This window comes from Alligator mississippiensis, chromosome 7, assembly GCF_030867095.1.
Source record: "Alligator mississippiensis isolate rAllMis1 chromosome 7, rAllMis1, whole genome shotgun sequence".
In the NCBI taxonomy this organism is placed as follows: domain Eukaryota; kingdom Metazoa; phylum Chordata; order Crocodylia; family Alligatoridae; genus Alligator; species Alligator mississippiensis.
Window position 1 is genome coordinate 25,460,110 of NC_081830.1, and position 16,464 is coordinate 25,476,573.

Genomic DNA, 16,464 nt, shown 5'->3' on the forward strand with positions numbered 1-16,464 from the left:
TCAAAATAGCTTGCCACAGAAAGCACCCATCCATGAAAGCACCAAGCAAGCAGCTCCCTCTAAAGTCAGTGGCAAGTAGAAGTACTGAGCACCTCAAAGAATGAGACCTTAACACAGAAGATAACAACTGTGTCCAATGAAGTTGATGCAGTCAACTAAAAAGATTCATTTGACCTGGACACCTAAATTGGCTTGTCACACTGTATTCTGCTGGAAATAGGATTGCGCATTTGGGCAAGTTCTGCTCATCACTCACCAAACATCTGTGACCTGAACACTTCAGGTGAGAAAAATGAAAGACACAATGTAGCTCAGCATCAGAAAAACAAGTTCAAGATGGTAGTGGAATAATGTGGCACTTACCAACTCTGTCTTCACACTAAAGTGGTTTTGTCTTCGGAGGGTAGTATTTAAACTAGTGGAAACAGCTTCTGTAAGTGGTCATTCTGAGACATTTTTTCAAGAGATCCTGTGTAAAATGCAACATCTTTAGCTCCCATAGTCATTTTGTACATGCCCATCAGAGTAATACCTAGGTCACACAAACCTGTATGTCCCTACTGCTGTTAGTGGTTTACATGACAGCTGTAATTCTGCTTGCAATTGCAACCAAGGCTAAGTGGAGGGGAAAAAATGATTGCTCTCCGAGTGGTATTTTGCCTCTAGTGTCTCCTTGCAGGAACACCATTATGCATTTATTAGGTTCTGCACACTCAATTTCTGAGTGGGCTTTAGCAAGTAATTTGAACTCTCCAGGCCAAAGTCAGATGCCTAACGTCAGTCTAAAAGGCAGCAATGTGCATGCCAAGAGGCCAAAACTGAATTTGCAGCACAAACAGGGAGATGTCAGATTAAAAACGGACCGCCACTCCTTTTCTGAAACTGGAGAAACTCGCCCCGCTCATCGGTCTTGAACCTTTTACAAGCACTTGCTCTCTGAGAATGTATTTGCTCCCATCACACTTACCAAAGCTGAATACCTCTCAAATGTGCTCAAATACCATGGTGAAGCAAGCAGCAGCATTATTCTGATTTACAGATGGGCAACTGAGGCACAGAGACAGACTACTAAGAGACTCAGCCCAGGGTCACAGAGGAAACAGTTGGTAGAGAGAAAAATTTTTCTTAGGAGCCTGAATCTTAGTTCTTTTCTTTACTGGTATCATCATCCTTCTTCCACAATCCATGGGGGGGGGGAAGATAAAAAGAATAATACAAGGACAACTTCACAGGAATTTCATTCAGATTTTGCTTACATTTTGTGAGCTGGTTAAGCTGTATTCAAAAGTGTCCTCTCATTGCTATTGCTATCTACTTCCCACATGATAAACAAGCACATTTGGGAATTAATAAGGAATACATCTCTGATAGAAACCCTCAACAAAGAACATGGAGGTAAATTACACCTGGGGCCTCTTTTCCCTCCTCCACAAGGCAGGGCACCTGACATTGTAAATCTCATCAAATAGGTAAGTGCAACCAAAAGAAAGGGAAGCAGAAAACTAGTTTCAGGCTATGGTATCAAGTTTTCTAGTTTCTCTGTTTGAGAACTATATGCTGAGACAACTTCTTATTGCATTGACCAACATTATCCATTGTTTCCTTGTGCCCCCTGTCTATCTCTACTATCTCATCCATTACACCTAGCAAAATAGGATCGTGATCCGAGACAGGGGCTCTTACACACTAGAGCAGTACAAATAAATTTGTTATATTTAATCAACACAGTATTTTAGCACTTTCTGAAATAGGGCAGTATTATTCTCCCTCTTCTGTAGATAAGAAACTCTACATGATCCTAACTCCACTTTGAAGCCCACTGAGAGACCCATGATGGCTTTAAGGGGTGTAAGTTATCAGATTTACCCAAAGAACCTGGTCTGCCATGATGGTTTTAAGGCGCTTTAAAATAAGTCTTGAGTCAATGAGGTCCCAAAGCACATGCCTAACTTCAACGAATGAGTGAAAATGTGACTATATTTCGTACTAGATACCTGCTTACGCACCTTACTTAACTGGGGCCTCACCGAGGCGTTATATGAAAGAGCTGGGAAATTAACCCACATCTCTGGAGACTTAGTTGGGTGCATTAAATAAAAGACTCCTCTTCCTCTAAAACTCCAGCTGCCATTCTCCGTGCACTGTTCCAGAAGCATCTTCAATCCTAGTTCTTTTCTCTAAGATAAGCCATGTGTTTTTACCAGATGGTTTTCTCCCCAAGGTGAATAAAATGGTATAACCACATAACTGTTCCTTCTGATTCCCAATGGAGTTGCAAGAAAGGAACGTAGGAATTAAGTGTATCCTGCTTTCAATAATTGCAAACTTAGGAGTTGTGCACAGTATGTTTAGTCTCTCCTGAGACATTTCTGCCAAACAAAAGTGTATGGCTCTAGAAGGGTCACAGCCAGCAAATTTCATTCCAGGCGACATGTTGTGCTAGTGAGGAAAGCCTAGTTGTTAGTGTCTTTCTTCCTACAGGGCAAGCTTAATTAAAATATAAAATGTCAAAAGCTAGTATGAAATATGATATCCCTGTGGGCACTCAGAGTGAATTAAGCATATCAGCAGCTGAAGAGCAGGCTGCAACCTTACATTTGAAGAAAAGATTACAACTGTTAAGTATAAAGTAACTCCTAGCTAGGGAGCTGTTGCATTTGCTAAGGCAACTGAAGGAGCTTTAGGCTCATAAAACCAAAAGAAATTGCCGATTTTAAGCATGGAAATCAGAGGAAAATCCACATAATCTCCACATAAAGACTCTGTGGGTGCATCCTACAAGGGTACAATTGTCATCTTGTACTCACTGTCACTAACAAGGTGAGGCCCCACTATATTTCCCTCTGCTTTGAAGGGAATATGTATATTGATACCTCTCTGTGATAACTGCAATAAATGCATCCTTATTCTTTATTTATTACTTTCCTGGCACTCCTTTGCAGGAGGCGCGGTCTTGATGCTTTTGATCAAGCTTATTATGAAAAACAGCCACTTCCCCAAGGAGCTTACCGCTGAGGACAAAATGTTACCACATCAATGGATTTTTTTTTACTCCTCGTATGGAATTTAATGGCAAATTATGTCCTTGCTCTATAATGCTACAGAACAGCTCAAAAATCAAAAGAAAAGACCTCAATCTCTGTTAAATTCAACAACTCTCTAAATTCCCTTGCATTTTCTTAAATAACCCACAGTCCTATTAAGATGCCCACTTCATCTCCCCAGCCAAGCCTCCAGGCATAGCCCCATGTATGAGAACTACAGATTGAAGCTATTGGTTTGTTTGCACAAGTTATTCAATTTAAAAGAAAAAATCCTGGTTTCCCATACACAAAATGCCTCATAAGCCAACTATGAATTCATTTTTCTAATATCTTTAGCACTTTCCAGTCACTCCACCTGCCCTTTACCTTCATTTCCTGGGCCAGGGGACCATCTTTACATTTTGTGTCTGTAAAACATCTAAGTGTAGTGGACTCCTGGTTCATTACTGTTTCCAGCACAATTCATAAGAAAAAAAAGGAAGGACTGTCATCTCCATTTTGCACATGGGGAAGTGAGGCACTGGTAGGACATGGATACAGCTGCACATGGATACAGCTACACTACACATTGCGGTGCGATTGAAGCAAAAGGGAGGCAGGACTTCACTGACTTTAATCTAGCTAGTATAAGTAATACTAGCAGTGAATGCACACAGTGAATGCACACGGTGAATGCTGGTATGATCACGGGCTACATAAGCTTGAAAGTGACCTTGATAGCAACTCAGGTTGCAAGCCCACAGCGATGCCACCATGCCTTTACTACTGTTGTTGCCCTTACTTGCCAGATGAAAGTCAGCACAGGTATGACTATTTGTGCTATGCTTGTGCATTCATTTGCTGCACAGACCTATCCTTGAAGACCCTTATATACCGCCCTACCACACAGGGAGTTAGCAAGAATTTTTTTAAAATGTAAAAGACAGCAGGATGATGGGAGCCATGTAAGTCCCTTGGGTAGACTGACACCACTGTAGCTACCCTAATGTAAACCTTTTAAAATAATCTGGCCTGATGTTTTCTGCTCCAGAGGCAAAAAGGTTTTTATCTGTAGGATTTTCTTTTAAGTTGCTGGCACATCTGAAAACTAAATGAGGCACCTAGTATGAAAGCTAAGAAGTTTCTCATGGACTATATTTTACACAAAGGGTGAACCCTGCTGAGTTGATGTCAAGCCTTAATTGATGTTAAGTTCCATTCCCACTTCAGGTGATTGATGCTCACAGAGAAAAACTTTATTCCCTTTAGTGTTCTCTTGACCTTCTTCCTCAAACATGTGTGAAGAAAGAAGGGAAAGAAATTCCACATTTTTGAGAGGCTCCTCACAGCTTGCCCATCTGTCCAGTCAACTGCACACTGCTACAAAGCACACTTTTCATCTTAAGTATTAGATTCTAGAAAAGGCAGGGTGCTCTATGAAGACCTACAGAAATACACCATTTGTATAATGTGCATTCCATGTTGCTTTTATTTCTATGCCAGTTAGTGGCCAGAGCTGCTACTGTTTTGAGAAAAATGCAGTGAGCCAAATTCATTCACGAGGGCAACTCTGCTTTAGACAAATGTGTTATGAATGATTTGGGCCTAGTATTTTTCATATTTCCAAAAATATTGTTTTAAATTTTCCTCTCATTTACAGTGTTAGCCAGGAGTGAGTCTATCAGTGTTAACCGAGGGCACAGACAGAAGTGACAGTTTTTGAGTGACTGGGCCCCTGAAAATGCTCTACAGCCATGACTTAACACAGGCATTGCTGCAGAGCACTTTAAAAAAGGCCAATTGCATGAAAAACTAACCCTGTCATCCTACGGCGACATAATGTGTTATTACATCGCCATATGGCATGCTACAGTGACATAGTGATCATGGGGGTCTACGCATGATCACCAGCTATGTCACTGTAGTTGGGGGTGGGGGAACTCCCCTGGTATAGCATACTGCTATGGTAATGTAGCGGTGAAATCCAACCACATGCCACATGCACAGTGCAGTAACTGCGCATACTGCTCCATGCTTTAGTACTTCCAAAGGGAAGTACTAAAGCACCTTGCTGTAGCACTGTTGCTGTATGATGATGTCTAGACGTGCCCGAAGGTGCTCAAAAGCAAAGCAGCTTTATGGAACTTATATTCCCTCCAAGGTTAATTTTTCATGTGGGGAGCAGGGCTGAGCTGGGCTGGTGCTGGGTGGGAGAAGAATGGAGCCCCCTCCCCTCACTGACCCAACACAGCCCCCCTAATACCTCAGCCAGGGTAGCTGGGGGGGGGGGGGGCACAAGGTGAGGAAGCCCCATTCCTTGCCCACACCCCCTCAGTTCTGGCCATTCAGCAGCCAGAAGCTCCATGCTGGCTACACCTGGCAGCTGAATGGCCGGAGCTAAGGAAAGGGCAGGGAAGAAATGGAGCCCCCCTCCAGGGAGGCTGCTGGCCTGGACTGGTGCAGGCTGCCTCCAGCCTCTTCCCCACTTTATGTAAAGCACCATGAGTTAGAGTGGGGCCCTACTTTTCAAAACCCCAAACAAAGTATGTATTTTCGAAGGACTGTGCTAAACAATAAAATACTACCAGGCTATAATAATGTCTTTCTTTTAATGATATCCTGATACACTATCCAAAAATTCTTCAAAAAATTGCTGTTAGCACCTACCGACACCATTAGTACTATGGGTGAGAGAAAATATAAATATTTAACCTTTCATTTACATCATGTTTTAACTAAGAAAAAAACTGAATTCTGTACACACTTGATAATATAAACAGAAGACCAAAGTAAGAAAGAAAACCCTTTTATCTATCAACTGCTCATACCTACCTTCTTGGGTAAGATGGACTGAGGACAAAAAAGAATCAAGTCAACACTATATCCAGTTGAAACTAACTTAGGAAAATCTCATAGACAGAATGTAATGACCCACATGAGGGTGTACTGAAGGCTTCCAAACCATCTTTTTCTTGTGGGTCTTCTACGACTGCACCCAGGAGTGCAGTCTAGGAACAAGACTATTCCCCCAAATTCACTTCACTTCGGCCACCGTCATCATGGTTTGTTTCACAATGACAGATTAAACTAACCAGGTTTTGAATTTTAATAACTGCCAACATGAATTGGATTCAGATTGGTAATATCCCATTAACAGCCCCTGAGAAGCTCACAGGGGATATGTCTGTGACGAACAAAGGTTTAAGAATCATCTTGGCGCCTGCTGCTAGAGATTAGCATTAAAATAGAAATTCAAAGCATAGTCTGGTATTTTATCAATCTCAGGGAAAATATATAACTATGGATACATCTGACACATCCCTTTTATTAATCAAACTATTTTTAGCAAAAGATAAGCTAGTCAGGAAAACAGCAGGAGTTTAATAAAGCATACGTTAGTAGAAACAATTAGGAAGTAGATACAGAAGACTGTTCCCTCCGATAGCCTCCGATAGCCACCAGTGGGAAATGCTGGGTTGGAACACAAGGTAATAGCGTGGAAATTTAAAGTGAATAATAAATTTCATGGTAAGTGAGCTTCCAGTCTATGTGCTGCAGAGCAAGTTTTGAAAGAGCCAGAGTTCCTGAAGAATTTTTCTCCTGCTTCTGTATTCATCCACTGAAGAACTGGCATGGGCACTTAGCAGCATTGTATTAGAACACTCCATAATCATTAATGGATTTTATCCTCACAGGATATCCTCCAGGTAGGAAGCATTATTAAGCCCATTTTACATAGCAGGAAGTGAGATGGAACAGATTGAGTGACTTGCCCAAGTTCACACACAAAGTCTGTGGCTGAATGAGGACTTGAACCCTTACCTCCAAAAGCTTTATCAACTAGATCATCTTTTTGACACTTTCTCACTGTAGGCATGGACAGATGGGCACATATCCCAGTGTCATTTTCACCGGTTTTGTTCACTGTAACAGGGGGCTTTCTTGGGGCCAGGCTGCCATTGGTCCGCCCACCTGTTCTGGGCCAACCACCCGCCTCCTTGCCTGCCACACCCTGTTGTTTCTTAATTGGTTTTAATAAGGCAGGAGGCTGCCCATTCTTGCCCCAATGCCAGAGGGGTGCTATCTGTGGCTCTGTTCCTCCCCCACACCACAGCCCAAGACTCGCAGGTGGCATTCAGATCACACAATGCTCCTGACCTTAAGCTTAGCCCTCATTGTCAGGCCTCAGACACGCACACATTTATATCACCCTCCTCTCACACTCTACCCCCTCTCGCTGGGTCACTTCCACGCATCAACAGCTTGTACCTCCTTGATCCCTCTCAGAGCAGGCCCCTTTGGCCATAGAGTTTATCTAGCTCATACCTTGGGTGGCAGACGTACCGTCTTTTGGGCCTCTCCCACGACCCTCACTGTGGTAGTGGCCAGCCAATTACCTGACCGGGTCCAAGCTTGCCCTGGCCCCTCCCGTGGCAACTCTATCCATTTGCACACACATACTGGGCTCCCAGCCCTCTGGTTTTCCCCTCACTGCGGCCCCTCCTCTCCACCCCCTCACCAGGGCCACGGGGCTTTCCTTCCTGGTAAGGGCTCAGGTGGCCGTAGCCGTGCCTGGCCCCAGCTGAGTCTTACACCCTCCTTGGGCTCGGGTGGCTGTAGCTGTGCCTGGCCCCCTTGTACTCACAGTACCGTGAGGGCTAGGATTTAAGGCACCCCAACCCACCTTTCACTAGGGTGGTAACTAGCCTGGTATCTCCTAGGGGATCCCATGCCACTGGGAGCCCCACCCATCCCTGGCAGGGTGCAGTTTTAGGTCATGCCCAGGACCAGGAGCCTCCAAACCATCCCCTCCAGCTCCTGCCCTTACCTCCAAGATGTTTCATACAGCCTTTCAACCAGATGGTGTTCCTGCCTGGCCTGCCAGCAGTGAACTGCTCTGTTTATACAGGTTGCCAGAGTTCTAAAATGACCACCGTAATCAAGCACCTGCTGGCTCTTTGGCTCAGCCCTTAAAGTGGCAGGCACCAGCAATGCCCTGCCACATTGACTAATAAAATTATGCCAGAATCAGGAACAGACAAATGTGTGACTATCCTGAGATAGCTCACATAGATGAGGGTCATTACGGTGCCTGGCTGCTAGATAGTGGGCTAACTAGTAAACATCAGCTATGGCTACCCAGGAATAGAGGTGGATAGACAAGACCTAAATTAATTAAACTTACACCCATACAATTTTACCCTTTGTGCTTTCAGGGGTAATTCTGGATTTGGTGAAGTCACCCCAGTTCAGGGTTTGTGTCTTCTATGTCCATTATATTCCCACACCAGTTTAATGACAATTATATGGGCATAAACTTTTAACATAAACTCTTGCTCTATTTTAAACACAAGAAATAATGTTATCTTAATACAAGTAGCAGCTAATAAGCAGTTTTTGGAGGGGAAAAAGCCCAGAACCATCCCTAAATAAGCTGCTCCCTTAATGTACCTCACTATATTGGTAGGTAGATCATAGGACTGAGAGGGAACCTCATGAAGTCATCTTGTTCAGTCCCCAGCTTGGGGCAGGATCATCCCTGACTAAACCATTGCAGTCAAGTATCTGTCTAACCTGCTCCTGAAATTTTCCAGGGGTGGAGAGTAGGCCTGTGCAAAGTGGCTAGTATTCACTTCGGATTTGGCCAATTTGGCGAACAGTGATTCAATTTGGTGATTCGAATCACTGTCCCAAATCGATTTGCCCAAATCTGATTCAGAGATTCGGCCACAGCCAAATCAGCCAAATCTCCAAATTAGCCCCATCCCCACCCATTCTCAATGGCTGCCCCGCCCCCTCTTGAAGCTCCCAGCTCTTTAAAAACAAGCCCACAGTCACCAGCTGCTGCCAAGCGGGTGGGCAATCCCCACTGTCCCCCACTGCATGGGGGACTCTGTCATGAGCCCCCAGAAGCCCTGAGGCCACTGCAGCTGTTGACGAGTGTGTTTTTGGGTTTGTTTTTTTTTAAGGGCTGGGTGGGGGTTGAGTGGCTCATGGCAGAGCCCCCTATGCAACGTGGGGCAGTGGGGGGCAGCAGGAATTGCCCCCCAACAGCTGGCAGCAGCCAGTGAGTGAGGCTTTTTTTTTAAAAAGCCAGGAGCTAAGGTGGGAAAGGCAGCCATGGGGGGGAGGATGGGAGAGCTCAGGGGGGCTGGCAGAGCAGGCAGGGATGTGGCCTTGTGGGCCCCCCACAGTCCCCCCCCCCCACTTACCAGCTACGAGTCCAGGTCCAGCTCCCTCCTGCAGCGAGTGGGGACTGCCCAAATCTCTGAAGCTCTCTGAATCTTTTCCAAATCGATTCGAAGAGCTTCAAATCGATTCAGACCTTTTAACTGGGCTCCTGATTCGATTAGGATTTGGAAATTCAGCCACTGAATCAGGCCAAATCTCCTCCAAATTGAATCAGCACCTGAAGCTTTGCACTGGCGAGTCCACAACCTTTTTAGGTAGTCTGTTCCAATTCTTAACTACTGGATTATCAAATACAACTCTTTGGAATCCCAACTTTGCATTATACATTGCCCCTATGCCTCTTGAATGCCAACACTAGCTCACAAATAAATATCATGAATAAATATCAAAACAAGCATCCCAGAAAATTTGCTATCAATAAGAAAACCAAAGAGAGGTTTCATGAACCCACACACCTCTCCATCTGTCACTTACATGACTTTAATGATACTTAAGCAACAACTTAGGCATTTTGCTGAGTCTCAGGTTAAATCAATACCATGTGAATAAAAGAGACATCTGACTTAATTTGCCATTGGATTACTTTCTAAGAACACTGGTCTCCACAGAGTGAAAGTGGCCTGAGTTGCAATAGTTGTTATAGCACATTACAATGTAAAAGAGCCATCCCTGTTGTGAAATCTCACTTTATTCCCTTTTGCCTGTACACTTTGGTAACTGTTCAATATAATTATTGTAGCTCATAAAAAATAAATGTTATAAGGCAACATGTTGGTTACTGTGCTGTTTTGTTTCAAAATAACTTATGAGCACTATATTTCCCTGTTGTAATATTAGTCCATTGCAGTAATAAAGTTGTCATACAGGCTATGTGATGGACCACTTTGCATTGTTGTAACTGCCTTTTTTGTATTATAACTGTTTGCAACTTTATGTCATCTTCATAAATGTGATCAATAGCAATAATAAAGTTGCAAGACAGCTTATTTTTTTCCCTCAACCCCAAGAGTTACCTCGTAGTTGGTGGTAACTCGACTACTGTCCTCCTCTACCCATTCTCTCTTTTAGTATCTTGGCATTTAATTTTGTGTAAACAAACACATTCAATACCTTTTACTATAAACAATGCAACTGGAATATCACATTGAATAATATACCCCCTTTTGTTGTTAGTTTAAATTGTTCGTAAAACATGAACCACAACTCAATTCAATTTATGGAAAATGACATGTAGGCCCAGTTCAGCAAAGTTTTAAGACGTGTTCTTACAATTCAGTGGGCGCATCTATACATGTGCTTTCAAGCGCAGTAGCCTATTTTACTGCACATTAAAGCATCACGTAAAAAAATCATGCGATTATGCTAATGCGCAATAAAATAGGCTACTGCACATTAAGTGTCACTTAAAAACTGTGAGCATTCATTACTATGCATTAAAGCAACCTAAAGCACGCTTGTTTAGTGCCCCACAATAAAGGCACTAAATTTAATACACATTAGGAAAAGTGCCTTAATGCATGTGTAGATGCACCCAAGGGGATGTAAGTATCAATCACAAGCTTTGCTGAATCAGGGATAAAGGACACTAGTAGCTTTTGGTTATTTATGTTTCTAAGTGTCCCACATGTAAAACCTCCAAGGATGGAGAGTCCGCAACTTTTCTGGGTAACCTGTTCCAGTGTTTTACTACCCTCCTAGTGAGAAAATTCTTCCTAATATCTAACCTAAACTTCCCTTGCTGCAACCTAAAATGGTTGCTCCTTGTTCTGTCAGCTGCCACCACTGAGAACAATCTAGAACCATTCTCTTTCAAACCCCGCTTCAGGTAGTTTGAAGGATGCTATCCCCTCAGTCTTTTATCTAGACTAAATAATCCCAGTTCCCTCAACCTCTCCTCATAAGTCATGCACTGTTCCATTTTGTTTCATCAAAACAGTTTTTCCGTTTCAACACTGTTTCAAGTTTCACCCACAACACCAGAGGAGTCCAGTAGAGCCCTCTTAGGGGTGCAGGCGGGAGGCTGCCACTGCCGCCTGGGACTGGCCCTGAGAGTTAAGCCCAGTAGAGGAAGGCGTAGCGCAGCCCCGGCACTATGCTCTGCTTCCCCCTTACTGGGCTCAGTTCCACAGGCCTGGGAGTCACTGGGTGCTGAGCCCAGTGGAAGGAGTTGGAGTGCAGCACCAGTGCTGCATGCCGCCTCCCTCCACCAGGCAGGAAGTCGCTGGGTGCTGAGCCTGGTGGAGAGAGGTGGAGCTCTGCCTCCCTCCACCAAGCTCAGCTCCCAGCCCTGTGGAACTCAGCCTGGTGGTGGGAGGTGGTGATTCCTGCCACCAGGCTGGGCTCCATGGGGCTGGTGGAGCCAATCGGAGTGCAGCCTGGCATCAGGAGGCGGTCAGAGCAGAGCCAGCGCTGCACTCCCATTGGCTCCACCAGCCCCACGGAGTGCAGCTTGGCAACAGGAGGTGGGGAGAGCCAGGGCTGTGCTCCCTGCCAGGCTGAGACACATGGGGCTGCGGAGCCACTCGGAGCACAGCCCTGGCTCTCCTCTGCCTCCCACAACCCCTGGCTGTTGCTTCAAAACTCAAAACATTTCGAAACTTGCAAAACATTTCGACTGGCCTCATTTTGTTTTGAGGCTGTTTCAAAGCCCTTCATTTCATTTTGATTTTGCTGTTTTGAGTGCAAAATGAGTCGAAACAGCGTCAAAATGTGAAACAGCCTGCGAAATTTTGCACAGCCCTACTGCCAGGTGCAGTAGTCTGGGAGTTGAGTTTGCCAGTGAAGACTGAATGAGAAAGGCATTGAGTACTTCAGCCTTTTTTTCATCCTCTTCTGGTTTAAGCAAAACCAGAAGTGCCACCTGTGCTTCTTAGGTGGGCACCGTCTGGCGCTCCCCACTCCCCAGTTGGCGAGGGCCAGTCTCGGGGGGTGGGGAGAGACTGTCCCCATGCCCCACCCATGTCACCTATGCTTTCTGGATTGTCTGAGCACTGCTGTATTGCCCTCCCAGCAGATGTCAGGGGGACTGAAGTCCCCCATGAGAACCAGGGCCTGTGATCAGGAAACTTGTGCTAGCTGTTTAAAGAAAGCCTCATCCACCACTTCCTCCTGGTCTGGTGGTCTATAACAGAACCGCACCATGACATCACCCTTGTTGCTTTACCAGCTGAGATTCTGGCTAAATATCCAGATTAAAATTTTATCACTTAAGCCCAAAACCACACAACATAAGTGAATGCTAATACACCAGATATAGTCCTTCAAAAAAGGCTGTGAAATTTTGAACATTCTGTAATTACAAAGAATAATTTGGCTATTTCTTATAAGAATTAAATAATTAAATTGTATAAGAATTCAAATTTAAGAATTAAAAATTAAATTTAAAAAATGTAAGAATTAAATTTTATAAGAATCAAAATTGTTTCTCCCGGTTCTAGAAAAGTTTTCATAATTATTATATTCAACATTTTCCAAATTGCTGTGTTCAGAGCCAATTGGGTTCTGGATGTCCAGACTGGGAAAGCCCACCACTTCGGTAGATTACCAAATAAGGCATCTATCCTATGAAGGGTTGGTTATGCACAGATGCTTTGTTTTCAGTATTTCCACTGACCTCAGCTATATGGCTCCCATGCTCAAAGTGAAGAAAGACTTGTAAGTGCTTGCAGAATCAAGACCTTTATAGCACCCATCTATAGTGTATCCTATGACTAGAAATATATGTTGGCAGTGGTTTCACATAAATTATTCATACAAGGAGTCTCATTTTAGAATGAACTGCTTGCCTGGTAACATACCCTGATGATATGGTATCAGAGACCAAATCCTTAGCTGATGCATTTTAGTTCAGTTCCACTGATTTTAACAGCACTGCATGGGCATATACTCAATTTACTATCTGGTCCTAGATTTAACTGTATGGATCTGTAGCCACTTAACTTTCCAGTCTGTTTCTGCCTCTCCAGTATACAACATGACCCTCTCCAATAAAGGTGCATGTATTTCCATGCTGGTTGGCATTGAAAGCAATTGTAAGAGCTAGTCAGACAAGCCTCAAAATGCTCTCTGTGCAGTTTAGCAGAAGTATAACAACCATAAATCAGTCCCGTACCTCTAGCTCAACAGTGTTTCATTCATTTGTATCCTTACTGTGACCTCTTTTTCCTTGCTCTGTTTTTCCCTAGGTATTGAAAATGTCTCAGCTGAAAGATTAGTCCATTGTTCTTCTCAGTTGCCTCCACTGTTTTTATCTTGGTTGATGGGGTTTTTTTTTGCTCTCTCTCTCTTTATACTCTCACTGTGAGGCTATCCAGAAACTATATTCATTATACTCATTCAGTTGACCCCTAACAGCAAGATCTTATCAGCACTGATTGCTGCAGGACATTAGTAAACAGAGAACGATAACTACTTCTTTGCAGAGTGGTCACTGTTAAAATGATTTGTTGAATTTTGCATGATAAAACCCCAGGCATTTTATAAATTTACAACCAGAGATGGGTGAAACTTAGCCCTTATGGCTCATCTGAGTTCTGCTCATGTGGGCAGTGACTCTCCCACTCAACCCCACTTCACATTATGCCTAGGAGTTACTGATTTGAGTAAATCTTGAAGTGTCCACACACAGGTTGTATTTCTAAGTCAAAAGGTACCACTTCAATGGCTTGTAGGCAGGGCCTAAATTTAGATGTTATTCAAATAATCCAATGGCAAGTATGATGTTTAGAATAGAAAGACTAAAACTCCAGATCCCAGTGCTGCAAAACTTTGGAAGCGTTCTAGATCCAACAACAGACCTAAAAGTCTACATCACTGGAACAGGGTTTGGCAAACCATGCTGTCTCAAAATTTCAAAATTCATATGAGTGAACATTCATAGAAAGCAAATTTTCTATGCATCTGCAACTGAAATACCTCTGCACCAAGAGTGATGCTCACTCAATCAAGGATGGAAATAATACATCGTTTCCTAATGACAACCAACCAAACACCTCAACTTGCACTTCAAGTACAGAATTTTTTTTTAATCAATTCTCATTAACAACCTAAAGAAATACACATTAGGTGGAAATACTGTAAGGTGGATATAAAACTGGTTTGACCATCATGCTCAACAACCAGTCATCAATGACTCAATATCTAGTTGCGAGGAGGTATCAAGTGGGGTACCCCAGTGCCTAAAATGACATCTAAGAGCCCCTTCTGAATCAAGCCTGAAAGACCTGACAACCCTGTTCTTAATGAAGTTGGCTGCAGTTTGTGTATTATGCATTGCCTGTCTTAGAGTAGCACTTAGCAGCTCCAATTAAAACCAGGCCCCACAGTGTACCTAGCACCATAGTTAAAGAAAATAACAGCCAGAAACAGAATACAATGCAAATAGTCTGACCAAGTAACAAGTGGAGGGAAGGGTGGGTTATTGTGTCTGTTTCATAAGCAAAGCAACTGGTGTTGGCTACAAATGTCCAACTCGGGATCCTTAAAATTCTAGTTTATTAGGCAGACTGAAACACTGTAATCATAAAACTTGGAGCTGGTCCCCACACACACACACACACACACACACACACACACACACACAGTAGCAGGCTACAGAGTCAGGTATACCTATCCTACAAGCGCTGGAGTCTGCTGTCGATGGCCAGTTGAGGCTTCTTTCAGCGTGGTGTTATCTTCCAGAAGCGGGTCGCCAGCTGGTCCTTCTGGCTGGACAGGTCTGGTCAAGTTGGAAATCAAGAGGGCGCCACTGAGGGTCACTTTTCACTGCCTTTTATCTGTCCCTGGCAGACTTTGGTGACTCCCCAGTTTTCAGGTTTGCCCAATCCAGGGGTCATTGACCCTTGTGGGACTTCCCCTCCCCCCCCCCGGTGGCTACTGGACAGCATCTGTCAGCCCCAGGGGTCGTCTGCATGAACGTGCAGGTTTGGGAGTCCATTGATGAATTTAGAATAGGGCTCTGGGAGTGGTCGATTTGGAGATATTCCACCCAAAAGTTGGTCTCTGGCGTTCATTAACTCAGGCCAGGGCTTCTAGCCCTTGATCAGTGACATGTAGAGATTTCCCGGTTGCTACATTGTCTTCTATTGAGTTCTTCCATTGGCTGATCTGCAGCTTCCAGGTCATAATTGCTGCGTGCTACCTTGTTACACATTCAATCACTGATTCACTCGCTCTTTCAGGGGCCAACCTGATACGGTGAAGGACAGTTTGATTCCTACCCTTGTTAACATTGTTACAATGTATAACTTACTAAAACACATTTAGTTGAAAGTTGAAAGGTGAGGAGTATAAAATATAAGCTACAAATGCCATGGCACACAAATAGATAAAAATACCAAACTACAAGGGGAGATACAAAATGCACACGTACAAATTTTAAAACACAATTCCTTATCTTAAAGTGAAAGAGAAGAAGGAAGAAAAGGTAGAAAAAGAGAAACATATCCAAAGAGGGGAGAGCAAATGCAGGCAAGAGGAAAAGGGGCTTTCTGCTACATTGGCACACAAAGGAAATGAAGTGACTTCATTTCTAGAAGGTTACTGGAAATTAGAAGGCAGATTGTCTCAAACCTGGTCTAGTTCCTTACCCAAGATAGCATCTTTTCTACCAAGGGAATTTCAACAATAGCTTAAAAAAGAAGGCAGCTTAGTCCTTAAATTTCATGGCTAGCTAGTACAATAATACTTAGTACTTTAACAGCACTATCTGCAGTTCTCCACAGATGTAAATTTGCACAGGAGATTAAGTATATGATGATTCTAGTTGATTCTATTATAACTTTTCTAATAAAACTCCTGAATGCCTCTAACCTGAGTTAAGACATGAATATAATTGGTTTAATTTACTGTATGAGGAATTTAATACAAGTAAACCTGACTACTTGACAGAACATATTGCTATAGCCAATGAATCCTATCATCGACTGAGGAATTACTTCTAATTTATGTCAAGGTCAGAACATACATGAGGAAATGTGCTTTTGCATATCATAGAATAAAAAATTTTACCATAATTTATTGAAGTATCCAGATTTGTACCGTGGCATTTGTCCTTAAAATTGGCTTGGGAGTCCATGGTTCACTGCAAAACAAATTAATTTAATTTGAAATTTTCTTTCTGGTTTTACAGGATAATGAGTACTTGAGGTAACAATAAATAACACATCCCAATAATAAATACTATGAAAGGCAACACAGCTGACGAAACAATGACCTTCTCTTTCACAGAGACAGAGCCCGATTCAATGCT

At 43.3% G+C, this 16,464-nt stretch overlaps 1 long non-coding RNA gene across 1 annotated transcript in view; it reads right to left on the reverse strand.

The window, feature by feature from the left end:
* LOC132251706 (uncharacterized) overlaps nucleotides 1–16,464 on the reverse strand; it is a 63,200-nt gene that overhangs the window by 24,586 nt on the left and 22,150 nt on the right. The window contains exon 2 of the long non-coding RNA XR_009463648.1: nucleotides 16,224–16,296. This is a non-coding gene — a long non-coding RNA (uncharacterized LOC132251706). The remainder of the gene's footprint in view (nucleotides 1–16,223; nucleotides 16,297–16,464) is intronic.